Raw genomic sequence first — 16,743 nt, 5'->3', positions numbered from 1 at the left:
TTTCAACCTTGTTGTATGTTTGGAATCTTCTCTTCTCTTTTCTTCTCTTCTCTTCTCTTCTCTTTTCTTTCTTTTTTTGAGACAGAGTCTCGCTCTGTCGCCCAGGCTGGAGTGCAGTGGCATGATCTGGGCTCACTGCAGCCTCTGCCTCCCGGGTTCAAGTCATTCTCCTGTTTCAGCCTCCCGAGTAGCTGGGACCACAGGCATGCACCATCACCCCGGCTAATTTTTGTATTTTTAGTGGAGATGGGGTTTCACCATGTTGGTCAGGCTGGTCTTGAACTCCTGACCTCAGGTGATCCACCCGTCTTGGCCTCCCAAAGTGCTGGGATTACAGGCATGAGCCACCTGGGCCACTACACTCGGCCTTGTTTGAAATTTTCTTAATAAAATGTTGTGGAGAGAAGGAATAAGGACTTTGTAGTAGCCAATCCTGGCTCTGCCCCTTTTTAGCTGTGTTACCTTGGGCAAATTACTTAATGTCTCTGAGCCTCAGTTTCCTCATTTGTAAAAATGGTGCCAATCTTACAACATATCACAGAGTAGTGAGATAACACATTTGAAGTACTTCTTTGTTTTTTTTTTTTTTTTTTTGAGACAGAGTTTCGCTCTTGTTGCCCAGGCTGGAGTGCAATGACACAATCTCGGCTCACTGCAGCCTCTGCCTCCCAGGTTCAAGCAATTCTCCTGCCTCAGCTTCCCAAGTAGCTGGGATTATAGGCATGCACCGCCACGCCCGGCTAATTTTGTATTTTTAGGAGAGACGGGGTTTCTCCTAATTGAGGCTGGTCTCGAACTCCTGACCTCAGGTGATCTGCCCGCCTTGGCCTCCCAAAGTGTTGGAATTACAGATTCAGGCACTGTGCTTGGTACTACGTTTTTTAGAAACTGGATGCCAACAGAAAAATTAGAGCCCACATGAAAGTCTAGTTTTCTTCTGGTGTGGCGGCCCATGCTTCTAGTCCTAGCAACTTGGGAGGCTGAGGCGGGAGGATCACTTTGAGCCCAGGAGTCTAAAGCTGTAGTGAGCTATGATTGTACCACTTCACTCTAGGCAACACAGTGGGATCCCATCTCTAAAAACAAAAAAAATTAAAATTAAACCAAACATTTAAAAAAGTATAGATTCCCAACTTCTCTACACTGGCAGCATGGGGCCCAGCATTCACCTAGGTCTGGGTAGCAGCTGCACCCTTGGCCTCCGGGTGTGTGATTTCCAGGCCACCATAGGCTCTGGTGGCCCATTCAGTTCTGTGATCCCAGCCTAACTCTTTAAAGCATTTGAGTTTGTCACTCCTGATCGCATGCAGCCTCTTACTTTAAGGAAGATGACCCGAGTCAGCGAGGTAAGGGATTTGCCTGAAATCATCTATTTTGTCCACAGAGCATGGTCCTGGCCCCGGTGCAGGCCTCCTGCCTCTGTATGCTGTGGCCTCTCTTTGTGGGTGACTAGCCTCTGCCATCAGAAGCCCCATTAAGCTCTGTGAAATTCAGAAGCTTGGTCCAATGGGTCTTGGTTGTGGCTCTCAGGGGGCCTGGGGATAGGTTAGGAATGTATGTAACACTGTTTTATAAAATTATCACAAACCAAGTTCCCCTTGGTGACTTGTTCTGAATTTTCTATCCATGAATGTTTTTATATCTTTCTGCTCCAAAATTTTACCTGCTGTAAAACTATATAAGAACATTAAAAGACATTTACAAAAGCAGTCATAATCCCACCACCATAGCACAGCAGCTGTTCCTATCTTTGATTTTTAGAAATGCTTTCAATCACAGAAAAGGCTATTATTTTTATCCGGTGCCACTGACAGTATATTTTAACCGAACTTCCTGCCTCCCATCCTCCCACTCTCCCCTTCCTTTTTCTCCCTGTCTTGTGCTTTTCTTTACCCTCCATCCTTTCCCACCTATTGCCCACCAGGTACTACAATCCTTCCATCTTACATCCAGAGTTTCTGGAGGGTACAGCCACACAATGCTGCTCCATGGCAGCCCTGGCCCACCCTAGGTAATGGAGTTCTGTGCTCTGTCTGGTGGTCAAGATAAATTCCAGATCCTGGGAGGCAGAGTGGGGAACACCAGGCTCTCTTTTCCCTCCAGGCTCTCTTTTCCCTCCACTAAAGTGGAGGGAATAAGCTAGACTTATGGCTCCAGGCTCTCTTTTCCCTCCACTAAAGTGGAACATTTTGGCTGAAGGATTGTGTGTGTGTGTGTGTGTGTGTGTGTGTGTGTGTGTAAAGAAAGAAGACTGGAATAGTAGGACTTTAGGCACCAAGAATCCCCTCCCTTGCTAGCCTGGCATATTCAGATAATTTTCTTTTGATACCTCTGACCTGTAATAAATTTTAAGCTCCATATGGTCATCTTTACTGTGTTTGGCATTCTTAGCATTTATGTATATTCATGTCAATAAATAGTTATTGCACTGTGTGCCAGAGGGGTATGTTTTAGTAGATGGTGATAACAAAATGCAAATGGCACTTCCTTAGGAAGTTCCATGTCATGTGCTGCTGGAAACAGCCCCTGCTTCTAGTGCTGTAGTACCTGTGTGACCTTGGCCAAGTTACTTCACTTCTCTGTGCTGTTTCCTTTTCTGTATAATGGAGATTCTTAACCCTGCTGGGAGGATTAGTTAAATGAGATACTGTAAGTGAAGCATGTAGCACAAAGCTTGGCGAACCGATGGTGCAGAGATTCCAGTTCCCTCCCCTTCCTTTCTCTGCAAGTTTTCTTTAGTGCTTGCACTCCTGCCAAATGGTTAGTAATCTGTTAACAAACACTTAAGTCTTTAGGGGTGCTCAGACGACAAAGGGTTGCTTTTGGAGAGTGAAGAATCTTCTTGTAATGTAAATAGTCAACTCCAATTCCAGTTTTAAAGTTTGGTACGCCTTGAATTCAACCTGTTAAGTTAGCCCAGCTCTATCTGGGGTTCTGGAAAAATCTATCCAAGCCTGATGTTGCTTGAGAGCAGGGCCTGGGTATGTGGCCTGTGAAGGCCAGCTTTGCTGTGATTTTCACCAATTTCCTTACAAATGGATTTTGGACCAGACTTGTGCAAGCTTCCCCCAGCAGGTCTTAGGAACATCTGGGGATCCAATTCAGCCTTTTCTGATGTTCTCTACGTGCAGGGCCTCCACCAAGTCATTGCCTTCATTTCTTAAGGACCATTTGGCTGAACTTCACGAAGTGGTGGAAACACATATTGCACACACAGGTAGTCTAAGATCGGGAATAAAAGATTACAAGTCCTCCCCTTTCATAGGCATCTGGGTCCCATGGTTCATCCAAAATGAAGACCTCTGAGCTCTGTCACTGCCAGGTGGATGGGTTGGGTACATTCCCTCCTCTCTCTCTGCTTTTCTGTCCTCATTTGTAACCCGAAGACCATAGGATATAATGAATCTGGGAGGGCCAGAAACTTTGGAAATCTAATTCAGTCAACAGACCTGTGTTGTTTAGGTGCTGTCTTTCTTCCATGCGCTTGATTTCTTTGACATTAAATAATCTGCTTATGGTGTTATAGGACCTGGATGTTGAAAGAAATGTTAAAGCTCATTTCAGCTTTATGGTTTCCCCACACCACAGGTGGTGTAGCAGATACCTTCTAGTGATATGTGGACAGGACCCTGAGTCACCAAGGAGGGATTTAGTTCATTTCCAGTTTTCTTCCAGTCTTTCTAGTTATCTCAGGGAGAAAGTCTTGGTTTACTGTTTGAACATCTCTTAACCCTTGCCTGTCTCCCTTTTGAACAAAGGCACAGAACAGCCCCCATTGAGACTGCATGCAAACGGAGGCATCTACCTAGAATTTCATACCCTGGTTTTGTTTTGCATTTATTTTGAAAGTTTTCTTCTATTTTGTTTATTTTGAAGGTTATCTTCTATTTCTTCACTGGTGATACCAGTTTTTCACATGTGGTAATGTTACGGAGTATCCTTAAGATATATTTATTTAAGCTGGGTGCAGTGGCTCATTGCTGTAATCTCAGCACTTTGTGAGGCTGAGGCCGGAAGATCGCTTGAGCCTAGGAGTTTGAGGCCAGCCTAGGCAACAGAGGGAGACACCATCTCTACAAAAAATTAAAAAAAAAAATAGCCAGGTGTGGCAGCACATGCCTGTAGTCCCAGCTTTTCAGGAGGCTGAAGTGGGAGGTTGAGCCTGCAGTGAGTTATGATCACACCACTGCCCTCCATCCTAGGAGGCAGAGTGAGACTCTCTCCCCAAAAAAGATATCTTTAGTTAAAAAATTTGACTCCATTGAAAGAAAAATGTTTAGTGAATAGCATAGGAGTCATGCAGCTAGGGCAGAAGTTGTGATGGGAGTATGTGAATAACACATTTAAGAAGCACTGATCCAGTCCTTCTTCTAGATTAGTCCAAAACCCGCTGACCTTGACTCCATTTCTGACCCCACCAGTGACAAATAATAAGGGGGAATCTCCCACTAGCCAAAAAACTCCTTGGAGGCAGGGGTGGTGTCTTTATCGTCCTTGTATTTCCAGTGGTCGACACCGGCACTTGGACGTATTCATCTATTTCACCCGTATTGATGGAGCACCTGTTCCTCAGCAGCTGTGTTCTGGGTTCGGGGGTCCTGTAGTGAGAGATGCCATGTGCAGCATTGGATATCTTCATACAAAAGAATGTATGTCAATCCATAATGGTCCAAGACATGCATCACGCTAATAGGGGAGCCTCTCGCTTAGGAGAGGGTTGAGCTGGTGCAGGCTGGCCTTGAGATGTGTGTTGGGAGACTGGTTCTCTCAGGGATGGTGTTCTTCCTGAACACGATCTTCCCTGTTCTGACCGCCAGCAGCTCCAGCCCACACTGTCCAGAACAAGATACCTCCTTTCCACAGGAACGAGACACACCTCCACAGCAGCAGGAAGAATGCCTGTTCTGGTGCAGTCTGATTTTCAAGCAGTTTGTTCTTCTACAGAGAAAATAGCCTAGAAGGTGAGAGGCAGGCCTGGCTGCAGATGTCTAGATGTGCCAAGGCCCCTTGCCAGTGGTCAGCAGGCTGTAGCGCTGGCCTGAGCTTGTAGTTAGTGGGGACCGTGGTTGGGGAAGCCGAAGGAAGCTTGAAGCTAGGTGGTGACGTTGAAGATAAATGTCCCGTGTGTTGAGTGAGGAAGGGACAACTCTGAGGTTGGGGCGTGTTGGTGACATAAAAAGTTTAACTGAGCTTCCTAAACGGGAGGCATTCTGTATTTGGCTGTGGCTTGTTGGAATTGCAGTTACCCTTGTGGCCTGGGAATCAGCCTCGGGACCATTAGGATATTATGATACAGTCCCTTGGTGCCACTGATTGGATTGGTGGTGTCAAACTCATCTGTCAAAAAATGAAATCGATCAGCCAGGAAGGATGCTGGTGTTGAGGCTGACATACCTTTTGAGCATAATAACTACTGTGGCTTCCGGTGCTTTGACAAAACCTCAGATACATGGCCTTCTGGCTGAGCATCTGTGATTTCATATTGTTGGCGCATTTGTTATTTCCCTGGGGGTTGCAACCCTCTGTAACTTTGCTGTGGCTGAACTAAAAAAGAAGGCATACACGGATTCTACAGAAATTATGATTCTATGAAAGATTTTGAGGAGATGAGGTATCTTTCAGAGTGCAAAGTGATTTTGGAATATAAAGTATTCCTTTGGGAAGAATTACCTAGAGATTTGTTACTGACCTGTGTTCTTGAACTATAAAACATGAATATGTGGCTTAACAAATAGTTTTTCTTAAGGCTGGGCACAGTGGCTCATGCCTGTAATCCCAGAATTTTGGGAGGCCAAGGTGGGCAGATCACTTGAGGCCAGAAGTTCAAGACCAGCCTGACCAACATGGTGAAACCCTGTCTCTACTAAAAATACAAAAATTAGCCAGATGTGGTGGTTTGCACCTGTAGTCCCAGCTACTCAGGAGGCTGAGGTGTGAGAATTGCTTGAACCCGGGAGGTGGATGTTGCAGTGAGCGGAGATCATAGCATTGCACTCCAGCCTGGGTAACAGAGTGAGACTCTGTCTCAAAATAAAAATAAAAATAAATAGTTTCTCTTGACAAATAAACAAAAAATTTTTAAAAATGAAATCACCTTTGTTTTGAAAAATTAAAACTTACCTCATGACCATTGCCTGATTCCTGAGTCCTGCTCCTCTCTGAATATGAAGTTGCGGAGTCTTTTTAAATTCATGAACAGATATCCGTGATCTTTTCTCACCTTCAGAGAGGTTCAAGGCTCCCTAATCTCTACTCCATCCCAATCATGAACACTCCCACCCTCACTCAGTCCCTTCCCCCTCACCATTCATGACCCTCTCCTTCTTCCCTCCCTGCCCCTTCCCCCTCTGTAAGTCTCTCTCGCCCAGGTGTAGGATAAGAAAGTGTTTTGCAACCTGTTTGGTAGTTTTTTAAAAGTTGAAAGTTTAATGATTTGTTGTTGTTTTTTTTGAGTGGGACCAGAGTGTCCCAGGCTTAAATGGCTCTTTTGAAATGACAGTATGGAAGAAACACAACATTGAAAATGGGGACCTTTGAGATCTCTGCTGTCTGGGCCTGGCTCTGCCACCACTTCCTTGTGTGAGGGTGTATCTGGCCTTTCCCTTTCATGGGCCTCTGTTTCTCATTGACCATAGAAGGGATTTAGGTCCCTCATTTGAGTGAGTCTCTTCATTTCTGCATGCCAGTTGGCTTGTTGCTGTGACAGTGACTCCAAAGCTCATCTTCAGGCTTCTGCTTCTGAAGTTCATGAGTCTGACACTGGATGGCTGTACTTGGGTTCCACAGTTGTGAAATGGGGAAATAAGAGAAGCAGGATGACTGCTTGTTTTTGATGGATTTTATGAAGAGCATAACAGAGTAAGAGTAACAGGTGAGCAGGGCCTTCCCAGCCTCACGCAGTGCCTAGAATAGTGCCCATAAGTGACTGATTAAGTGAAGGAACATAAGGTGATTCTATGAGTTTTGTGCAAAGCAATCAAAAGCCTCAAGGAGGCAAAGTCCCTTTGGCCTCTCATTAAGCACTACTTTATCCCAGTAACCCGAAGGTGCTCAGAAGGGGAAAGGAAAGGAGAGAGGTAGAGTGAATCTGTGGCTCTGGGAGCCTGGAGTCCTGCAGGTGTGAGAGGCTTGCTGTATGCTTCTCCTGCCCCGAAGCTGAGCATCCCAACCTCCACACCCTTTGCTGTGAGGCTTTTTTTTTTTTCTGAGATAGAGTCTTGCTCTGTCACCAGGCTGGAGTGCAGTGGCACTATCTTGGCTCACTGCAACCTCTGCCTCCTGGGTCCAAGTGATTCCCGTGCCTCAACCTCCCGAGTAGCTGGGACTACAGGTGTGCACCACCACACCCGGCTAATTTTTTGTATTTTAGAGATGGGGTTTCACCATGTTGGCCAGGATAGTCTCAGTCTCCTAACCTCGTGATCCATCCGCATCGGCTTCCCAAAGTTTTGGGATTACAGGCGTGAGCCACCGCTCCCGGCCTTTTTTTTTTTTTTTTTTTTTTTTTTTTAAAACAGACCAGACTTCAGGGGCATGCTGCAAATATCTAGCAGTTGCTGCTGCATTTGTGTTGCAGCTGCCCTAGGGCTGAGCCCTTAGTCTCAAATCAGTGGTCTGCAAGCTGCCTGTGTATTCTTTGGACTGGCTGGAGCCAAGGTAAACCAAGAGGGGGCCCCAGGTCTGCCCTCTGGCTGAGACTCTTGGCTGTTCCTGCATCCATACACTCTGCTTAGAATGTCATAAAAGGATTAGAGAAATCCCTATGACACTGTTCTGTTCCCAGGGCTGAAAGAGGATTCCTGGAATACCAGAGGCCTCAAGGTATGATTACATTTCAATCCCCATGCAAAATTGTAGAATGTCTTACCATCCAGTTTCTCTGTCAATATTAGTTCTATTGTTTGCAATCTGAGAATGGGAGCCAATCTATGGCCTCTCCAGTGCCTGCTTTTGGCAAGAGAGACCATCAAGAGACTGAATGACCAGTCACTGCATGTTTTCTACCTAGAATGATAGGAAACTGGTCCCTTGATGTACTATCTTCAGGAGGGACATTGGGCTGGCTGATCTGAGCTGGAAATTGATCTTTTATCTTTCTGAACTGGCGCAAGTGAAGAGATGACAGTAGATGTGTCAGGGAAGCGGGGAGCTGCCATCCTAAAAGGAGTAGTTCCCTGCAGCCTGGAGAGGCCAGGGTAGAATATGACCCAAGAAAATCATGAAGAGGACAGAGAGGATTGGGGAGGCTTTATTGTGTTGGTGACGATCTGTGAATTATAATCAAGGCATGTTGATGGACAAGTCCTTAGCATGTGTTGCCTAACAGTTTATTCCTTCCACCTAACTTAATGGAGGCCCACTCTGTGCTCGCCACAATACAAAGATGTATTGCATTGATACAAAGACGAATCAGCTTTAGTGATTCTCATGGAAGTTGTACTTATAGTAGATTAGCAGGTGCATGGACATGATGTAAGTGGATGGCGCCTCCTTGCACCCTCCCTTGTTATGACCACTGTGAGGTCCTTCTCAACTATGTCTGCAAAAAGTGCCTGCTTTGTCTGTTCTCCTGGGGAACAGAAATGCTGATGTTTCACTAGGCGTTGTTCCTAGGTGAGTATTCTGGATGGTGGTGGTGGAGCCTATAAACCAAAACATGTCTGAAAGAGTTCTCAATCAATTTAGAGGTTCATTTTGCCAAGGTTGAGGATGAGCCCAGGAAAAAGAGATAAAGGCTACAGTAGACTCTGTGGCCTGTGCTTTTTCCAAAGAGGGTTTTGAGAACTTCAGTATTTAAAGGCAGGAGAGTGGGAAGGAGCAAAAAGAGGGACACTCAATAGTGCATTCGGCTCCTGCTTAGTAAATCTTGTATTTTACATAAGATAAGGTAAACATAGAGTAGAGGAAGAAGAAGTCAGATCTGCATTTGTCTTGAGGTGGGCAGAGGGATGATTTCTAGTCTTGTCTTTGTCCCTTACCTGTGAAGATACATTGTCAGGGTGAGAGAGGCTACCTGGGGAGATAGGTGACCTTCTCTCTTGCAGCAATCTGTTTAGGAACAAAGAGAAAGCAGCCTTTGCATGACAAAGTTCACTCTTTCTTTTGGCATAGTGAGTTGAGGGTCCCAAGATTTTACTTTCCTTTCACAAACCAAATTGTGACATGGCTGTGAGAGGAAGGTTTCTTGTATCTTGTATCTTCTTGAGGATTAATCTAAATCATTTGTGTAAGAGAAGGAAGTAGACTGGGAATCAGGACTTCAGCTTCTATGCATGGCTCTGACACTCATCTCTTAGTAGGATTTTGAACCCTGACTTGCTTATTGCTTCAGTTCCTCTTGTTCAATGGAAAGGTTGGGTTGACTGATATATCATATATATACATATATGATAGATACATATTAACATATATATAAATCACAATATTCTTTGGAACATGAACTCTGAAAGATGCAAATATAGGAATAAAGGGGTTTTGTTTGAGAAAGCTTGCAAGATGTTAGGTCAAACAAAACAATTAAATAGTGTTCTTCTTATTGCAGAACTTTTTAGGGCCTTTAATAGACTACTATGGGGAATTTCCAAAAGAGGGTACAATATGCAGTGATTCTCAAACTTAGTTGACCATGGAATACTTGTGTTGGGGAGAAGCTTATGAAATTAATATTCCTTGGAATTCTACTTTGGGAATTGTAAGGGTAGACCAGCGATGTTCAAATGGTGGCGATTTTGCCCTCGAGGGGACGTTTGGCCATGTTGGGAGACATTTTAGTTGTCACAATTAGGGATGGGGGTGGAATGGAGGAGAATAGCTACTGGATAGATGCCAGGGATGCTGCCAAACCTCCTGCAATATACAGGACAGCCTCCCACAACAAAAAGTTTATCCATCTAGCCAAAATGACAATTGTACTGAGGTTGAGAAACCCTGAACTTAAAACCCCCTTCTGTTCCTGGCTCTAACACTTGGGGGATTAGGTGGTTTGGTGACCCTTCCCAACTTGGCATACCAGTTCACCCTCAGGCATCTTTGGCTCTTGAACTGTATATTATTCTCTAGAAGGCAGGAGAGGTGAGGCCTTTCGTACTCATCCCTGCAGACCTGCACATTTCTGGCACCAGACCCATATATCTATATATCTATATATTCATTTACCACAGCCCAGCATTCCTGGCAGCCCGAGAGCTGGTGGCTAGTTGAGAAGAACATTTAGTCTCCCTTTCCTGGGTCTTGTTTCCACCCCTAGTGGCCAAGCTGGGGCGGCTCGCTTTGCTCTGTGGTCTGACAAACTTGGATTTCAAAACCCACTGCCTGCCAGGAGCAGTTCCCGCAGACAGAGCTCAGATTCCAAGAAGACTATCTGGCTCTTAGAGATCCATCATCTTTATGAAGTTTTTAAAATCACAGATGGTTTTTATGGATATTCAAGGTATTCCAGCCTTTCATGTTTTCTCTTCATCCCTCTTTCTTCCCCAATCACACATTTTTCTCCAGTAACCAAAACACAATAGGTAATGGAAATTCCATTACAGGCTGACCCACAGAGACTGCATGGGACCAATGCAATTATGTCTGGAGCAAAGCACTGTCATGACTAATTAGCCTCTCACATAAATGGATTTTCCTATGGATAACTTCAGAAAAATCAGCCTGCAAAACACCCTCCTTATTAGTTTTCCTTCCTTCTCTGGGCTTCGGAGTTAGGCTTTCCCTAAGGATTCTCTCCACCACTGGGCCACGTGAACAGTCTAGCCCATGGTGGAAATCCATTTTCTGCTTGCTCTTCACCCCCTCAGTCCTGTGCTTAGTTTCATTAGGGACTAAGTCTCATCAGAGACCTCATTATTTTTAGGGTGATGAGCTATTTATTGAGCAACTTGCTTCTCTCTTGGAAGGCAACATAGGCAGTGATGAGCAGGGGCTCTGTCACCCCAGCTCTGCACTGACAGTAACTTTGGGGGAACCTTGGAGAAGCCACATTGGGACCTCCTGGTTTTGTCTTCCCACCTGTAGAGAGGGGCATTATCCTTGATCTAGAGATATCAGCTGTGATTGAATGAGTGTAATTCATGGAGCAGACTTTATTGGCCACTGAATTTAGAAGGGATTATAAAACACATCTTCCTTCAAAAGGATGCTTAGAGCTGGGCATGGTGGCTCACACCTGTAATCCCAGCACTTTGGGAGGCCAAGGCAGGTGGATTACAAGGTCAGGAGATCAAGACCATCCTGGCCAACATGGTGAAACCCTGTCTCTACTAAAAATACAAAAATTAGCCAGGCGTGGTGGCATGCACCTGTAGTCCCAGCTACTCGGGAAGCCGAGGCAGGAGAATTGCTTGAACGTGGGAGGTGGAGGTTGCAGCAGTGAGCCGAGATCATGCCACTGCACTCCAACCTGGGTGACAGAGCGAGACTCCGTCTCAATAAATAAATAAATAAATAAATAAATAAATAAATAAATAAATGGATGCTCAGGATTGGATGACTTATTGGGCAAAAGCCTGGGCCCTTGCTTAATTGGTTCAGACATTTGTTGAGTGTTACCTGTGTGCTAGGAAGTACTGCTATTTCTTCTGAAGATTGTAGAATCTCTAAATATAGAGACAAAAAGAGAGGGGAGGGAAGGCCCTTGTGAGGTGTTGGGTTAGACTTAGAGGGCCCAGCAAAGACCTCCCACCACCACTGACTGGCACTGATTCAGTATCCTGTATCTGGGTGCTGTGCCAAGTCATCTCCACATCTCAGCTAACACCCTCTGTGGTGCATATTGATAGTGCCCCCTTCCAGGGGAGGGCACTGAGGCTCACAGAGGTTAAGAACCCGTCCAACAACATCTGAGTTAGTAACTAGCAGAGGTGAGATTTGAGCTCAGTTCTATCATACTCTAAAGCAAGCCTCTTCACTCTGTGTCTGCTGTGAGCATTGTTTTGAATGGGTCCTTGATTCCCAGCCTGTATTGACTTTCCACTGCCTGGGTGCTCCAGCCAGGCTCAGGGCTCTGGGGAATATATAAGTGACCATCTGGGCTGGGACAGCACCATGATGCTGATGTGCACCAGGAAGGGCTGGCTTTGGGAAGAATTGCTGTGCACTGCACTCAGAAATTGCATGTGCTAGATGTTGGAGCTGAACTCCCCTAAGAGGAATTTTCTAAGTGGATTATGAAATCAATTTAGTGAGTTGTAATCAATGTTAAAAAAATACAGGATATCAAAGTACATTCCATGTAACAGTGTAGGTATTGTTTCATGAATCCTGTGTTGCAATTACTTGTATAGTAGGTATGTGTGGGTCACGATGTAAAATGTATTTCTTACTTTGGGTCCAGGTCACAAGTTGGAAAGCGTGGCCCTGGAGGGAGGTGGGGCATGCAGCAGTGCTGCAGAGGGAGGTGTGCAGGCTTTGCCCTTTAAGGCTCTGCTGGGGATGCCTTGAAGAAGGCAGAGGGCACAGCAAGTCCTGGCAAGTGGGTCAGCAAACTCACTCTGACTGGCTCTATGAAGTGCTGCAGGGGCTTCAGAGATGTTATAGGGGAGGCCCCTACCATTTGTCAAGAAAGTGGGAGAGAGACTAGCTCTGCTCCGCAAGACAAGAGACTATAATAGTGAACATCTACAAGAATAATAACAGCAGCACACTGTATCCATCTTTAACTAACATGAACTCTAGCGCAGACTGTCTGGATTTATATCCCAGCTCAACCTCTTATAACTGTGTGACCTCGAGTCGTTCACCTAACCCCTCATGCCTATTTTCCTCATCCGTAAAATGGGCATAATAATAGTACATACTACATAAACTTGTTGTGAGGATTCAATGAGTTACTATTTAGGGAGTGCTCAGAACCATACCCAGTAGACAGTCATCATATATACATGTCTGTTATATATATAAAAAAAAAGTCATATAAGCTTTATTTGAGTGCCCAATAGAAAGCTTTACCAAGGCAAGACTTGAAGCAGGCCTTGAAGATTACTCCATTGGATCTTCTTCTTTTCATCTCTGTCATCAATAACTATTTATTTCAGGGGCCATAAATATGTTCCAGACACTGCAGAGTCCTTCACGTATGTCCTACAGTCCGGTGAAGTGGGACTCATATGCTCATTTTACAGATGAGGAATGAATATTTAAAGAGAGTCCAAGCCAGGCCCCGATTATTCTGGCTGTGTAGTCTGTACTCTTGAATCAGACGACACAGTCCCTCTTTGGCCTGCCATCTGTGTTGTACTGGGGTCTGGAGATGGTCGGTGTCCTGTTCTGCCCCTTGCTTAGCTTATCCTCTCTCAGCCTCAGAAACCAAGGCCCTGTGTGGACAGAAAGCACCGCGATGAACACAGGTGCCTATTTGAAGTGCTCTGTTGTCCCAGACTGGAGGCCAGCAGACTCCTAAGCAGGATGTGTCACCTAGCAGAGACCCATGCATTTTTAAATGTCCTCCTGCCTTTGGAGACAGGTCCTGAAAAAATACCAGAATCATTAGGACTCTTAGTCATCCAGTTCAGCCTTGGGGAGCTGAGTATCACAGCCCTGTTCTCAGCAGCAGAAGTCCTGCCACCTGGACAAGGCTGGGAAGGCAGCCCACATTGCCACACCAGGGAGACCCCAGGACCAATGCCTCTGGGGTCGATGTGGGATGATTGGTGGTTGACTGATGGCAATAAATGAGGACAAGGAGAAGGCAGGGCCCCTCAGCTGCATGCCATGGGCAGGTTTCAACCGAGTGTGGGCTACATGTACAGATCTCACCCAAGCACTGTGGACAAACATGAAGGAGAAGGCAGGGCTGCTGCCCACATGGGGAGTCTCATCTATTTGGGGAGATACCAGTGCTCAGAAGCCTAAATTCGAGTGCTGCAGGAATCCAGGGAGGGGGCATTTAGGGAAACTGGGGTGGTTGTGTAAAACTTCCCCCAAAAGAGAAAATTCAGGTGAGGGTAACCAAGATTTGGAGTGACTACAATGTTAAATAAATCGGGGCAATGTGTTTATAGATAATGTGCTCTCCTTCTGCAAGCTGCCACCAGCCTGCCAATACTTATATCCTCATCCATCCATCCATCCATCCATCCATCCATCCATCCATCCATCCACTCATCCATCCATCCATCCATCCATCCATCCATCCATCCATCCATCCACTCATCCATCCACCCATCCATCCACCCATCCATCCATTCATTTATTCAGCACATACCTCCCAGGTGCCTGCCCTGGCCCAGGCCCAGTGCTAGGCCCTGTGTAGACAACGAGCACAGTTGCATGCTGCCTCTCCTTCCTGCTCATGGTCTAGTGTGGGAGACCAGCATTGAACAAATAGATCAGCAAATAGCTGTGAAATTAAAATCACAGTGAGTCCAACAAAGGAAATGAATGGGTTGTGATGAGAAAGAACAAGGGGGCCCTAATTTGGACTGAACCAGGCTGAGTGCATCTGTCAAAATCATGCCTATCCTTTGAGGCTCAGCAGAAATACCACCACCTTCATTAAATCAGTCTGTTCCTGCCATTTAACAGGTCCTCTGCCATACTCTCTTCCTCCCTGGTGTCATATTCTACCTTGATTTAGTTTTGGGTACTTGTCTATTTCCCCTGAGAGATCTTCAACTCCTGGAAGGAGAGATTGTATTTTTTTTTTGTCTGAGAACCTGTTGTGAGTAATCCTCTCTCAGAGATGCCCAGGTGAATTGTCGAATGAATGAATGAATGAATGAATGAACACAGATCTTCATTCCTAGCCCCAGGCTTCCACTATGGGTATATAGCAGTCCCTGTGGTGAGAGCACCAGCTCCAGAATCAGCTGCTTACTGACTTTGTGACTGTGGGCAGGTGCCTTGACCTCTCTGAGCCTTCATTTGCCATATGGGGGCAATGCTATAAATAGTTGTAAGGATGGAAAAGATTAGGGCATGTGCATTACTTAGATTCATACTTGGCATATAATGCTTTATAAGTTAGAAGGAATGTGCTAGACACATCCAACAACTCTCAGAATCCTCACAAATCTGCTGCAAAGCACTTATAATTATTCCTGTATTATAGCTCAGAAACCTGAGGTTTCAAAGGATTAACTAACCTGCTGTAGTTTGCAGAATAAATTAGATTTTAATACAAAGCAAAACAAACCAACAAAACAAGGCCAATATGCAAACCTGGCATTGTCTGACTCCAAAAGCTTGTCTTCCTTGACAGTGTCCCATTCCTCTGCCGAGCTGAATTCTCACCTCTGCAGACAGAGGCTGAGATGTTTGCATTTTGGAAGCTCACCGCCTGGCCAAAGGCTAACATATTGTTCATGGATGGACTGGACATTTGAAATTACATGCTGGCCTTGGGAGGGAAGAGAGAAGGAATGATTGACTTCCACGGGGTGCCTCTGCCTTACCCATCTCAAAGAATCAGACCCCTCTCTCATTTTTCAAGGGCCTTGGGGTGAGCATCCTAAAAGTCTCACAATCTGTTGCAGCAGAAAGCGTGGCTTTGTCCCCCCTATAAAACATCTGGAGATTTTCAAGTTTGTGCAGGCCCCATGTGAGCAGCCAGCCCTGGGTTGGCATGGATTGGAGAGGCAGAGAAGGCATTCACTTGGCTCTGATTTTTCATCCTGTGGCCTCAGAGCTTCAGAATACAGAGTCCCCACCCCTGGTTTCTCCTTCCTCTCCATCCACCATGACAAGCTGTGTCCACATTCTCTTTTTGGCTCTTTCCTAAGGTATTGGGCACAGGACTATGTCTGCCCAAGAATAAAAATTATACCCCTTATATTTCCAAAAGGAGAGGCATATAATTTATGACTAAAACTGGGGTGCTCTGACTGAAAATATCTACTGCTTAGCCGTTTCTATGTCGATTAGAGAAGGTGTTTATAGCTCAGAACTAGAGGAGAAGAAACCATTTCTTTGTCACTGAGAAACTCCTTGCCAGGGTCTCTCAGTGAGAAACAGGACATGGGGAGCCCAAGATAGGGCAAAGCCAAGTCTCCTTATCTTATTTATTGACATTTTTTTAAGAGTAAAAAATAATCGCATGCTTTTTGCCAAATCCAGCCCTAAGGCATGGATCCAACAAAACATCACATTAATTAGATAATCTAATTTCCAAAAACAGACCCCAGCACAGACACCCACTGTCTAGCAGTGATGACAAAGGGATCAGATAGCTGACATCATGGCTTCCTCCTTCAGAGTTCATGTGGACACCTACCAAGAATAAGGCCTTGGCCAGAGCTTTATCTGTCCTTGGACTAGAATGTTTCTTAGTGATGCCATAACAACGGGGTTGACTTAAAACAATGTTAATTTATTGTCTCACAGTTCAGAAGGCTGGAAGGCTTAAATCAAGATGTCAGCAGGGCCAGCCTCCCTCTGAAGCCTGTAGGGTTTCTCCTTCCTTGCATCTTCCGTGTTTCTGCTGGTGGCTGGCAGTCTTTGACTTGCAGCCACCACTCCAGTCTCTGCTTCTTTGGTCATGGGGCGTTCTCCCTATGTGTGTCTCTTTCCTCCTCTCCTAGGGACACCAGTCATATTGGATTAGGAGCTCACCCTACTCCAGTATGACCTCATTTTAACTTGATTACATCTGCAAAGACCTTCTTTCCAAATAAGGCTTACCTTCACAGGAACTGGGGATTACTATTGAAACAAATCTTTTGGAAAAAAACATCGCAACCCATTACAGGTGCCTAAGGCTAGAAAGATGGGTCAGGGCTGCTACTGCCAGCGTGAGAAAGTGGACAAGTT

The 16,743-nt window shown here is 45.4% G+C and overlaps 1 protein-coding gene and 1 long non-coding RNA gene across 47 annotated transcripts in view; one reads left to right on the top strand and one right to left on the bottom strand.

Moving 5' to 3' along the window:
• Window positions 1-16,743, top strand: part of KCNMA1 (potassium calcium-activated channel subfamily M alpha 1) — a 764,605-nt gene that overhangs the window by 198,653 nt on the left and 549,209 nt on the right. The gene's annotated exons all lie outside the window — the stretch shown is intronic.
• Window positions 8,851-16,203, bottom strand: LOC107966757 (uncharacterized). Of its 3 annotated transcripts, none has more exons than XR_010146935.1 (6): window positions 16,132-16,203; window positions 15,157-15,334; window positions 14,201-14,335; window positions 12,946-13,462; window positions 11,548-11,594; window positions 8,851-9,048 (listed from the first exon to the last, which is right to left on the bottom strand). It is a non-coding gene; the product is annotated as an uncharacterized LOC107966757 (long non-coding RNA). The 3 variants fall into 3 exon arrangements; XR_001706679.4 differs by having other exon boundaries at window positions 12,946-13,310; XR_010146934.1 differs by lacking the exon at window positions 12,946-13,462.

Source organism: Pan troglodytes, chromosome 8, assembly GCF_028858775.2.
Source record: "Pan troglodytes isolate AG18354 chromosome 8, NHGRI_mPanTro3-v2.0_pri, whole genome shotgun sequence".
Classification (NCBI taxonomy): domain Eukaryota; kingdom Metazoa; phylum Chordata; class Mammalia; order Primates; family Hominidae; genus Pan; species Pan troglodytes.
The sequence above is the reverse complement of the archived record's forward strand: the minus strand, read 5'-3'. Positions and strand labels throughout refer to the sequence as shown.